This window comes from Vidua chalybeata, chromosome 1 (assembly GCF_026979565.1).
Source record: "Vidua chalybeata isolate OUT-0048 chromosome 1, bVidCha1 merged haplotype, whole genome shotgun sequence".
In the NCBI taxonomy this organism is placed as follows: domain Eukaryota; kingdom Metazoa; phylum Chordata; class Aves; order Passeriformes; family Viduidae; genus Vidua; species Vidua chalybeata.
Window position 1 is genome coordinate 133955584 of NC_071530.1, and position 11905 is coordinate 133967488.

The 11905-nt window shown below is 37.3% G+C and overlaps 1 long non-coding RNA gene across 1 annotated transcript; it reads right to left on the reverse strand.

Annotated features, from left to right (window-relative positions):
• Positions 1 to 6690: 6690 nt before the first annotated feature.
• On the reverse strand, positions 6691 to 9894 carry LOC128794461 (uncharacterized). Its single transcript, XR_008433135.1, has 3 exons — positions 9806 to 9894; positions 9263 to 9415; positions 6691 to 6901 (listed from the first exon to the last, which is right to left on the reverse strand). It is a non-coding gene; the product is annotated as an uncharacterized LOC128794461 (long non-coding RNA).
• Between the last annotated feature and the right edge of the window lie 2011 nt (positions 9895 to 11905).

Consider the following 11905-nt stretch of genomic DNA (forward strand, 5'->3'; position numbering starts at 1 on the left):
ACCTTTTCCAGTGCCTCACCACCCTCATAGTAAAGAATTTTTTTCTCATATCTAATCTAAATCTGCCATCTTTCAGTGTGAAGTAATTCCCCCTTGACTTATTATATATAATATACCCATTTACATACCCTTGTAATTAAGTCCCTCTCCAACCTTTATGTAGGTTCTCTTCAGGTACGGAAAGGCTACAATTATGTCACCCTGAAATCTTCTCTTATCCAGGCTGGATGATCCCAGTTCTCTCAGCCTTTCCTCACAGGAGAGGTACTCCATCCCTCTAATCGACTTGGTGACCTCCTCTGGACTTGCTCCAGCAGGTCAATTTCCTTCCTGTGCTGGTGACCCCAGAGCTGGATGCAGCATTCCAGGTGGAGAGCTGGGCACTGTACGACTGACCCTCTGCTGCAGGTTGCCAAGGTCCAGATTCCTTCAGGGTAACAAAGATTCTTTCTACACCTGGCTACCTTCTGGAGGTTGCTCTGTAAGGGCATCCTATTAGTGATAAGCAAAAATTTACAGAAAATTAATGTAGAAAGGAACCATAAAAATTAGTGGGTTAAGGTAATTCAATTAACATTTTAAAGTTAATTTTTAATTTGACAGAAATGTTGATTTTCTATTTGGTTTTTCAACTCTACACATCTGACATTTATTTTGAGACTAAAGGAAAACTGAGGAAACAAATAAAGCAAAAATATTCTTGCTCGAGCAAACTCCTGCCTGGCAAAAAGCTGATCATGGGATATTGTATGTATACTTTTATACCTAGGCCATCAATCAATAATACAGGGGCTCAAAGAATCATAATTAAGTTTAACTATATTGTAGACTTGTTATCTATTTAAAAACATAGAAACAAAAGACATGGATGTCTATGGCTCTGCATTGCCCCTCTTAGTAGCACATGGGGTCCACAAAGTCTGACATTCCAGAACAACTATGCTACTTCTGATCCTTGCTCACACAGGAAAAAAAAATGGGAGAAAAATAAAGTCCCTATTTTAATGCCGACAATATATTAAAGGAAAAAATTCTGGGAGGGTATACATAATGATAAGAAAGCAAAATAGCAGTGGTTACATTGTCTATGGTAGACATAATTGATATGTTTGTTGTCTGTGATTCACACATTATTTTAAGTTTCTGAGGGGGATTTTTATTGCAAAATATTCTGCATTTTAAATACTATTTAATTATGGTTTGTTTCCTTAGGGATTATATCACCATGTGACTTTAATTTGGTATATACCCTAAGGGGCAGCATATTTTCAATTATGAAATATTTCCTCCAGAAACAATAATGGTTCAATGATTTATTGCAGGATCCTATTAGAAGGTGCCTCATACAAGTGAAATCTGAAATGCAATTGGCTTAACTATATAGTATAGGCAGGACTAAAATGCATGTGAACTGAGCGTATGGGCCTTTTTTACAAAAATCATATTTATATACTTTCATCCTTTGCATAATACTTCAATTATTATATCTTGAAAAAAGAACTTGGAAAGCTGAGAGCTATGAAACATTTACATTATTATCTCTTCAAAAAGTTCATTTTTGGACAAGTATCATTTGGATAGGGATTAACTTAATCAGAGATTTTGAATCTTCTTTACTTTAATTTTTAATCTCTTTTTAAAAATATGTCTGAATCTTAAAAAGGCCTAAACCTGTAGTCACAAAGCACTGCTTCAAAAAAGGGGAAAAAAAAGAAAAAAGAAAAAAGAAAGTTTTTAAAGCAGCCACCAGCTGTAAGAGAGATAGTGCAAGCAGCAGATTTGTGACAGAGTGGAGCATGAAACCCATCAGCTGATGAGTGAAAATCCCTGGTTTCTAATTAATCGAGGTACACAGGCCAAGGGATGAAGAGGATCAGGGAAATGAAATCAGGAAAAAGATACCATCAGTCATTTCTGCGGCCCATTGTCATACTTCAGAATCTGCTGTAATGAATCACTCAGGCATTCCACAGATACATTCAAATGGTGAAGAAAATTCATTGTCCGGTGAAGAGTGTTTGATAAAAATCTTTCTTTTCCCCCCTCTTTGTCAGAAGCCTATGATCAGAAAAGGAAATCCAGACAGCACAACAGGTGTGCTTTTGCAAGCCTGGTGAAATCTGCAAATGAACAGAGGCACTAAAGAATTTTTTGTACAAAAATTTCACCAAAATGAAAAAAAAAAGTCACTTGTAAGAGCAGGCAGTGGTAAAATGCACTGAAAACAACTGAAGATTAAGGGGATAAAAGGTATAAGTGCTCTTCTGGTCGAGAAGTTCCTGTCCTGATAAAATAATCTTATATGGTAAGGATGAACAACTATTTTTTTTTTTAGTATATTTTTGCTAAGTTTATCATTTCCAGATATTGAAATCTATCTTGAAGAGCTACTAATCCATGAGCTAGCCTAAATTTAAGACAGCACTAAACTGTCATTCTAAAACTTGGAGAGGGGCAGGAACAACTACCTTTTTTGAAAAGGGGAGAGTTTAATTTTGTTCTTGCAGTTACTTGGTTTCCTTCAAAGACAAAACAAATACATTTAAAGGTGAAAGGATTTTGCTTTTGTCCTCTCTTACAGGCCTGTACAAACACACACTCATGTAAATACTGTGAACAAAGACATGCCTACATTTTGGGTATCTGTTATTAGACTTTTGCAAAGGTCTTAATATTTATAAAAAGATTAGACCAAAAATCTTCACAAATTGAAATCCCTTTTATTGAAAACTGGGAACAGTATATTTTTCTTTTTTTTTTTTCTTTTTGTTTTGCCTATGGCTCAACTCTCATCCTGAGCAGCTCTTATTCCAGTGTATTTCTTAAAGTAGTGTCCCCCATTAGGTGACACCAGAATATAATTGTTTTTAAATAATCAGGTGCTATACTAAGATGTATAAATATGGCTGATTCATTTTAGATTTAATTACCATAATATAGGGGTTTGCTGTCTATAGTATCAATCACTGAGACACTTTATAGTTGATAATATTAAAATGGCAATAATGAGAATTCTGCTTCATGATGAAAATAATTTTAATCATGGGTAGATTACAAATCCATTTACTGTTATGGTTACTGAGAATTCTATTATCTGCCTCCTATTGTGAAAGACATTGAAACTTGTTTTCAGGAAATGTAAAAGATTATACAAGTATGCACTCTATGCAAAGTTTCTGTCCCAGCAGAGCAACAAAAACCTGCTTAATACTAGGAACTGCTCAAAATGAAACTCACCAGGTGAACTTGTAGCTGCATCTCTGCATGAACACACACCTGGCTATGCAGATCTATTTATAGGCTCAAGGACAGTGTGGGTAGGTGGTTGAGGTTCTCACCATGACTTCTTCTATTCACAAACAGTTCTTAGCCAGGTGACCAGCTGTTGCCTCTGCAATGAAGTTGTTATTCATTACTAGCTCCAATCTAATGTATAGATGTAAATAATCTAGAGAGTACTTATTTTTTCCTGGCTGGACCTCTGGTGTTTTTCGGTGACTATGGACCTATCATCTCAATTATTTTTTTCCCTTTCTTTTCCTGTTTTTTTTTTTTTAATTCTGTTCAACACTAAACAGGGCTGCCATCAGACTGGGATTGCCTGTGTCTCCTCTATAAACACACTAAGGCTGCTACCCTAGATTCATAGAATGGTTTGGGTTGGAAGGGACCTTAATGATCATCATGGTTCCAACCTCCTGCCATGGGCAGGGGCACCTGCCAGTAGAACAGGTTACTCAAAGCTCCATCCAGCCTGGTCTTGAACACTTCCAGGGATGGGGCATCCACAACTTCTCTGTGCCTCACCAACCTCACAGTAAAAGTTTTTCCCTAATATCTAACCTAAATCTACCATCTCAGTTTAAAACAATTACCCCTTGTCCTATCACTACATGCCCTTGCAAACAGTACAAGGGCAGTACAAACTGTTTTCTTGTAGGCCCCTTTAGTTATTGGGAATCTGATCTGACATCTCTCCAGAGCCTTCTCCCCTTCAGGCTGAAAAACCCCAACTGTCTCAGCCTATCTGCATAGAAGTGGTGCTCCAGCCCTCACATCATCTTCATGCCCTTTCTCTGAACTTGCTACAGCAAGCCCATGTGCTTCTTCTGATAGGGGCTCAAGAGCTGGATGCATTATTCCAAGTGGGGTTTCACTGGTGCAGAGAAGAGTGGGAGAATCCCCTCCCTCAACCTTCTGGCCACACTCCTCTTGATGCAGCCCAGGATGCAGTTGACCTTCTGGGCTGCTAGTGCACATTAGCAGGTCATACTGAGCTTCTCATCAACTGATATCCTCAAGTCCTTCTTGTAAGAGAGTCGGTCCACTTGGACATGAAGCTATTGACAGCAACCCTTTGAGCACAACCATCCAGTCAATTTATTATCCATGAGCGGTCCATCCATAAAATCCTTGTCTGTCCATTTTAGAGACAAGGATGTTGTGTGGCAATTGCTTGTCACAAGTCCAGGTAGATGCCATTCACTCTTGCCTTGTCCACTAATGCTGTAACCATGCCATAGAAGACCATCAAATCTGCCAGACATTATTTTCCTTTAGTGAAGGCATGTTGGTTGTGATCAATCACCTCCTTGTTTTCCATGTGCCTTAGCAGTTTGCAGGAGCTTCTGCTCTATGGTCTTCCAAGACACTGAGATGATAATGGCTAACCGGTCAGTCCCCTGATCTTTCTTTTTATCCTTTTTCAAAATGAGGGTTACAGCTTCCTCGGGACCCACAGATGCATCTCATCAAGTCCTATGGCATTGTGCTCCTTCAGGTTCCTTAGATGTTCTTGAATCCAATCTTTTCCTATGTGGAGTGGTTCTTCATTCTCCCAGTCCCAGCTTTTTCCTTCTGATACTCGGGCAGTGTGACCAGAGCACTTTCCCATGAAGCTCGAGGCAAGTATGGGGATAATGAAAAGAATCCCAGAGTAAATCTAGTCCCAAAGTACTATTGTGGCTTGAAGGGTTGAAGATCTCAGATAATTTCCTATTCACAAAATGGCCAGGTGGGAACACTAAATGCCCCTAGCTGGCATCTGCACTGAGAGAAGTGGCCAGGACGCAGTACAATTGGACAAGGGGATTTCTCAGGCTAGAAGTGATTTTTCCTGGAGCACACATGCTGCTGCTGCTGCTGCACCCCTGCAGTGCTGGAAGAGCTGTGATGTCTAAGAGCTGTTCCATTCCAATTTCATTTAAAACAAAACAAAGAAACCACACTGAAGTAATTTTAACACAGGATTTTGGAGAGGGTCTTGTACTGCTGATACAAATAGCATAAGCCTCACCCTGTTGAACCTTTTTCTGAAACTGTGTGCGACTATGTGTGCACATATACATTAGCACTGCTTTGATTATATAATATAATGAGCTCAGTGGATTTATTCTGGATTTACACTATGGAGCCTCAAAGCAGAGTTTGGAACAGTGTCTTGTCTTTAAGATGCCAGTTTTGTAAATGCGTTTCTTTTCTTAAGGATACTGATGAAAATTTATTACTGATTTTTCATGCATAACTTTGCAATGAAGTCAGATTTTTATGTTCCAGCTTCATCACAGTTTCTGAATTGGGATTAAAAATTTTTACAAACTTAGTAGAGAATCAGTTATCATCAAAGTCCCCAGGAGCTCATTTACTGGTGTGCAAACTGCGCCCCACACTGGTCCCCTGCTTTGGAGGAACTCAATGAATAAATTAAATTTCCAGAGGCAGCCAGCTTTATAATCCTGGCCTACTGCTCTCCCTTCCTACTTGCATAATTTTGTATCATTCTGGCCTTCATTCTCTGTGTTTGGCCTCTGTTGCTGACCAATGGGTCTGGAGGGGAGGGACACCAGGGCTCAGAAGTCTGGGAGCATGACTTACAGGGAGCAGTGGGCAAAATAGTAGATGGTTACAAAAGTAGTAAAACACATTTGTAAAATCAGCTGTCTATGGAGAAAAATTGTAACATATACTGTCTGCACCTTAATTTGCATGAGATATACCATTAGTAAAATGAACAATAATAAATATAGAATCAATCTGGGTTTTTTTTGTGAGAAACAGGTTTCTTCTTTTTTATTATATCAGTCTCCTCAAATATATTGCTACTGAACCTTGTTAAACAACCATAATTTTATCTGACCAATAAATCTGTTGCTTTATTTTTTACGTTGTGTTTAATAAAGCGTGAGACAGAAAAAAACTTTACCGGTAGCATGATCCTCTTTGAGAAAAAGTGAAATAGCAACAGCAACAAAAAAAATACTCTTAATCAATCTATTTTGAAACTCAGAAAGACTATTTCGAAAGGTTCTCATCAAAGTGATTTTCTGCAGATAGCTCATAGGTGATCAGGATAAAACCCCCCTGCTTCTGCACTTCAAATATTTATCATATATATGTTTGCTTGAATCTTGATAAGGGTGAGATTTGGGACTTATGGACACTGAGATAGGATGTCACCTGAGACATTCATCTGATTCTGAATGCAGACAGAAGGAAAGTGCCTAGGAGAGGCCAGAAAAGAGGGAGGGAGAGAGTAAGGGATACTAGGAATGGACAGCCCTTGTTCCCAGCTCTAATATCCCGCTGCAATTATTTTGTGGACATCCACTCCTTGCCTGCACAGGAGATAGGGCTATAAGTGTATGTTATTTTTTAATTACAAGGGGGTAGAAAAAATCCTGATGATGGGCTGGAAGGTGCCATTGCATTGTTATTTTTTTCTCTCCCTTCGTTTGCTGATTATGTGAGCTGGGCTCCTTTGCTAGCCGATGATAAGCAGAATTTCCATGTTCTCTGCATAATTAATCCATCTCTGCCTCTCTTCATGCCAACTCGCCCGTTATCGCCGGCACATGCCTGAATTGCAAAAGAATCCGCTCTTCAATTGGAACTTATTGATATTCTAAGAAAAAAAAGAGAGGAGGAAAAAACTGAAAATCCTTAAGTTTAAGCCGCAGATTTTTAAATGGATTAATTTCGCTGCAATCGCAGCCATCTAAGGCGGGAAGGCAGGCAGAGCAAATTGAAAGCATCTCCATGTTTGCAGAATTGGGTCCAGAATGCTGAAATATACTGGCACAGTTCTCTTTAAAGTCAGAAAATTACCATTCATTTACATCACATGAAATACTTTTTTATGCTAGAAATATTCAAGAGACGTTCCTTAAATGCCTGCTAATGCTAGATAACATTTCTAACTTTCAACATTTTGCTAGACTTTGATATGACATGATAGGAATGCCTGCCAGTGTGGAATATTATATGTACCCGTAATCTCTTTTTATCACATATTTAGATTATATCATCCTCTCCCTAAACCATCCTGAAGTAGTCTTTAAACAATGTACTCTGTGTCGTAGGCTCCTATTTAGTATAGTTACATGAGCCCAACTTGGTAGGGCACATTTAGACTTTGTCCAGTACGAAGGGTTTTTTGAAGTGACAACATACAATCCTAAAAATACAGTTCATCTTTCTCTACCTTTCACAAAGTTAGGCTGCATTTCTTATGGTCCTTTCTACATTTAGAGATTCTGTTTTCACTCATTTATAACATGTGATGTGTTTTGTTTTTTCAATACAGCTCTTGAGGATTGTACTTACATTTTAAAAGGGCTCAGCTGTACTCCATACCAGCCTGGCGTTGCATGTGGAATAACAAGAGCTAGTGGCAAGCTACGACTTTTCTCTCTTTTTTTTTTTTTTTTTTTTTTTTTTTCCCCTCAAATAGTATGAAAATCAAAATATTCTTCTACCTTTATTTCTCTATCACTAAATTCACATCCTTCATTTTCTTGACCCTAGGATGCAGCAGCATTCGGCAACACTGAGAGATTTATTTAATGCCTCAGCTAAGCCACAACGTATCTGGCATTCCATGCCCATATGCTAGAAATAAGCAATTTATGCTGCTGTAGAAGGAAATGTTGACACTCACAGTTAACAGAGGGGGAAAAGTTGCTACACTGACTGCAAATGGAGATTTAGCTGTTAAGAAATCTTTGTTATTATTAGACAGATGTCTTTCATTTGAAAAATACATGGGAAAGAAATAAAAAAATAGAGGAACTCACAGGCACATATCAGAGAGAAAAAAAGAGACATACAGCACAACAATGATATTTGTGGCAACATCTGTTTCAGATACAAAACAATGAGCTTAATACATGGTTGGGCCATCTTACCCTATAAAATTAGCACTTGTAATGAATTTTATGTCACTAGTAAGTAAAGAAAATGCCACTATTCTAGTTTGGATTCTCAGGCAATAAAAAGCACCATACAAGAATGACTAGTGATCACATTAGGATATGTTTTTATATAGCAGAAAGAGAACAAAGAAGGTTTTCTAGTTGCTTCATAATGATTGACAGTCTTAAAGCACCAGTGAACTTGAGGATATTTCTGGCATATTGCAATTTTAACATTGCAGTTTTGGAAAAATCAAAATGTTTGAAAACACTTGATAGAGAAAGATAGCTATGTTTACATTCAACTCTATAAGCAGCTAAGAGAAATAGTTAAAACCATGTTTAAAATAATAAAATTTTTTAAACATCTCTGAAATTCTATACTTAGCACATGAATAAAATCTCCAAAGAACAAAATTTCTGTGTTCTTTCTGCATATATCTGTAGCATCAATAAGTAAATAACAAATTAATAGTCAGTATTCAAAATTGCTGGATTTATGCATTTCCAACTGTATATTATTTTGTTAAAAATAACAGTTTCCAACCTAATTTGGGAGAAAAAATAGTACAAGATTAGATATGTGTGCTCCATAGTATCACAGAACTTCCTAATCTCTTACAGTGAAATCCTGGCTCTTTTCGAGACAGTCACAAAATCCATATTGCCTTTAGTTACACCTGCATTTCAGCAAAATTTTTGTAGTAAAATCATGTTTAATTAAGCTTATACAACAGTCAGTGTTGATTGTTTATATCAGAAAGTTCCTTCTAATAGATTATACTGCAAACCTACAGCACTGGCATCATTATACCAGAAAAAAAAAAAATTCAAACATGCTAAACTCATTTTAGCTATAAATAGAATTGTAGATATTAATTCAAACATACGCCTTTTATATTTTTACATGTATTTATATTCCTCCTTTTTATTATTATCCTATTGTACATAATAGATACACAATATTACATTCAGTAATAATTATTTAAGAAACTACAAATTTCCATACTGATTTAGGAACCAAAATTTCTGTGCTAATACTGTGAAGGATTTTGTGAAATACTCTTTCGCACCTGAAAAGAACGGCAACAGCCACAGCAATGAGGAAAAAGGGGATTTGTAGCACACAGCAATCTTCCAGTTATTCAGCATATTTCAGCATTTGTTTCAGATGATAAATACAAATTTCTCAAGCTCCTTGTTATCAATCTCTGTATTGATTCAGCCTTTTAGAAGATCAACATGTAGACAAATAAAAAAAGAGATCAGTGCTCAGCAGAAATGTACCCTCATTTAGAAGCCTAGATTCGGTGCAAATCAAATGACTGCAATTTATCCATGCATGGCATTGCCTAGCATTAATCTATCCTCAATTTTATAACTGGAAAGCAACTGTAAATGAATTTCCAATTGATTTGTAAAATTTACTTAGAGAAATTTCCTTGCTCCTTCTAAAAATAATACTCCGTTTAATTTAGGGTTTCAAGGATTGTTCAGTATATGAAATCTGTTTAATGTGCTGGTCATCTTTAGACAGTTTTGCAGTGAAGCCTGTACCAAGGAAGCTGGGGACCCTTTTCAGTTCCTTGATGCTTGCCCACTGCATATTGAGCTACCTGCAGGAAGTACAGCATAAGCAACAGATTTCAACATGTATCAGCCATGGTCAAGAGATGAACCAGAATCCTATGGAATGCCATAGATGCAGAGGGATTTGCCAGGCTGCATTCAGAATATAAAGGTTTCATTGCGTGTTCTGGCAGGCATGCACCATCTACAACGTAAAGACTGACTGATATTTAGAATCTTTGGAAAGCTGTTGTTGCCTACCCACTTTTACCTTCCTGGAGACATGAAAGAAAACCCAAAGTCCTCATTGTGATGCAAGCGTGGTAATGAGCGGGGCTACATCTTTTGGTGCCCATTGTGTTAACCTTAGTAAGGACACCTAAGAAATCAGTTGTGATATGCAGCCCACAAAGAAAGGCCCTTGGCAACCAAAGAGAAAAAATACTGTAGGCAAGCACAGAGTATTTGATTTGTTCATAAAAATTTTCATATAGGTTCCATTAAGAGAATTTGGCATCTTGTTACTATAAAAATAATTTAATTATTATTATGAAGGAACAAACAGATACAGAGAAGTCCAGCTGGAGAGATGTCTCACTTCATTTTAATAAGAATAGATTTGCATTTTCATTTTATAACCTGCTCAAAAATGTACCCTTGACTCCAACTCTAACCTCCAGGATGAAATATTATCAGCAATAGTAAATAAATAACTTGCCAGATATTATCACAAATTGTTGTGTCTAAGTGTTTAGGTCTTAGATAAGTGTTTAGGTTTAAGAAAATACAAAATTTTCCTGTGTACTGCAATATAGTCAACTAGGTATACATGAAATTCTCAGTGATAGATCCAGGGAGCTTTCTCCCCTTCCTTACTCTCTCTCATTTGTTTTCCTGGGGACCTGGGAAGAAAACTAAAGCATGTATAATTCTGAACTCAGTTCTTTGAAACCAAAGTGAATGGACTATACTCAAGTTTCAGTGAATGCCAGACTGTCTCTTAAAAAGCACGGAGTTATAGGTAAAACACTGGATTTATTTGCAGGGTACAATCATTTTTTTTTTTTTTTTTGCCACAAATCATGGCACAAATCTACAAAGTGTTTTTCTGCATTAGAAAAACATATAAGATAGAGTTTTCAAGAACAGAAGTTACAGTTTAGGTACAAAATGTGTATTTTTACCATTGTATAAAAAAAAAGCCAGAAAAAATAGATGAAATCAAAACTTTTCCCAGCACAATATATTAGCAAAGGAATATTTAGATAAAAAGCCCATAAATACATTCAACCTTAAGCTATGGTTGCCAACAGAGGGGAAAAAATAGAGCATTTCCTGGAACCAAGATTGCCAGTGTGTGCTTTATGGACTCACCTTGATTGTCATTTGTTGAGAGCTGATTGGAATCAGAATCAGATTCAGCTATCCTCTCTGGCCTTGGGGCAGTTTGAGTCAGGAACAGGCATGGAGTAAGCCCAAATCAGAAAGAAAGCTTTGTGACATTCACTGGTCAGTGATATACAAATGAAGTGGCACAAAACCCCCACTGTACTCACATAGGCTTTCCAAAACAATACTTCATGATAGGACTTGAAAACGGAAGGTGGCCTTTGGCAAATAAAAAGGGTGCAATCATTCCAAAACTAGAAGGGCAAATGGATGCAGGCACTACAATAGCAACTGCAGAAATAACAGATGAGGATTTCCAGCCTATTGCAAAAGAAGATGGTCTCTCTTGGAGTAAGTGAGTTTTGTGCTCAAGTGAATCACAAGAACAGGCCATTGCATATTTCCCTCTTGGTGTCACATCTGCACAACTGTTCTGTTGCGTGATTACAGATACACCTCAACGATGAAGCACAAATCCCTGGAGGAAAAACTTTCCACTGCAAATCTGTTCCAAGGCAGATTGCAGCCTGGTAATAGAAAAGCCAGAGCCATAGAGTTGCCAGCATTTGACAAATCACAGTAAGTCTCTTTGCCTCAGTGAGATAGAGGAAGGAGAGCTCAACTGTCTGAATCTGTGGCATCTAATGAACAGGAACACAATTACCTCAAACTGTTAATAAAGAAAAAATTATTTTTTCCAAAGCTGAATTTACCATGGCCTATTGCAGCTCATAACAAAAGTAAAGCTAAAACCTAGA